The sequence below is a fragment of the Poeciliopsis prolifica genome, unplaced genomic scaffold, assembly GCF_027474105.1.
Source record: "Poeciliopsis prolifica strain line A6 unplaced genomic scaffold, Auburn_PproV2 SCAFFOLD258, whole genome shotgun sequence".
NCBI lineage: Eukaryota > Metazoa > Chordata > Actinopteri > Cyprinodontiformes > Poeciliidae > Poeciliopsis > Poeciliopsis prolifica.
In genome coordinates, this window is record NW_026562633.1 from 35,461 (window position 1) to 37,158 (window position 1,698).

Here is a 1,698-nt window from a genome sequence, read left to right on the forward strand (position 1 = left end):
TTCTTCCTCTTTCTTTTCTTCCTCTCCAAAAGATAAGTCCATTTTTGGTGGTCCATTGTTGAAAGAAATTCATTTCGCAATGCAACACAAAAGATGTGGAATAATGAACTGTAGCAAGTCATTATTAGACAAAGATTCAACTTAAGGTGAAGCACTATGTTTGGCATGTAGGCAAAGGACGTTTTGGTTTTTAACAGTGGTTATAGTAAGAGAAAGTAGGTGAATAGAATTCACATAAAAAAACAAATATTACATTATACACAATTTCCAATTAAGAAAAAGAGAAGTTAACCAAATAAAACAATTAAAATATGGAGATATGAATTAATATTAAATATTGTTTTGTCTTTCTTGCCATTGTTGAATTGATTAAAGCATGTATAAAACATGTAATTAATTAAGGTCAAAATAAAACTACAACCTTCTATATAGGATTTGTGCATTGAGTCATGGAGTCTGTGTCTCACCAGTCATGAACTTCCGTGCACATTACTGAGGGGAACAAACGTCCTGTAAAGTAGGGGGCGCTGACCCAAATACAAAACTCAAACTACACACTCAGGAAAATCTCATCGAACTATTTTAGAACCTACTTTCTATGCAATGCTGCAAGCAGCTGATGAGCATCCATTGTGCTGCAATGCATTAAGGTATGATTGCAAAGTAACGTCATAAATTTCATGATTACGGAACCACTTTTACAGCTAAAGGAGCATTTTGCCTTGGAGGTTGTGAACAAACAATGCAACTTACATCCATTACATTTTAAAGCATTTCAAGCCGATTTATCCCAAGGGCGGTTTTTAATATGCACACCAAACAGAACCATAAAATGTCAAAACACTGCAGCCGAGTCTGACGCTTACATGGCAATTCAAAACACATGCCTTACTTAGTCCAGCCACGTCGATCTGAACAATCATGGAGTTTAAATACGGCCATAATCTTTACGCAGACGATATTTATGGGTGGAAAAAAGCAACGACAAGCTCGATAAATCTAAGGCTTTCCATGACTGTCTAAAAGTGACCTCAGAGTTTCTCAGTCTGAAAGAAACAAGCCCCACTGACTCGCCATCACTGCTGGAATTACTCCCAGCTGCTTTCAGAAAGTTGACAACTTCTCTGGCTTGTTGAGGCGAACTCGGGTCCCGCCTTTCCGCTTCACCGAGACTCCGTTTCGCCGCCTCGCCAGACCAAGACCTTCATAAAAAGTCAGAGATAATATCTTTTTTAGCTTACCTTTTGGAGTACGAAACGCTCGGCACGGCTAATAATCCTCCATGATCGTCAGTGATGAGAAGCTCCGCGCAACCAATCCTGAGTCAGTCTGCAGAGAAGCGGCGGGCGCGCGCATCAACGAGGCTGCGCGCGCGCCCGCCCGCTGGGACATAGTTTTAACTAACGGGAGGGAGGGAGGGAGGGAGGAAGGAAGGAAGGAAGGAAGGAAGGAAAGAAGGAAGGAAAGAAGGAAAGAAGGAAGGAAAGAAGGAAAGAAGGAAGGAAGGACACTTACCTTCGTTCAGCCTACCCAAGATTAGGACCTGCCAGTTAAATCAACTCCAGTATGTGCTTGACAAATAGAATCAGGACAAATGCCATTATATATCAGAAGAAATTAGAGACATTATTAGAGACATTTAAAAGGACAGAATGATGATCATCCAGTTAAGAAAGTATTAGAAAATTGTTGGGAAAG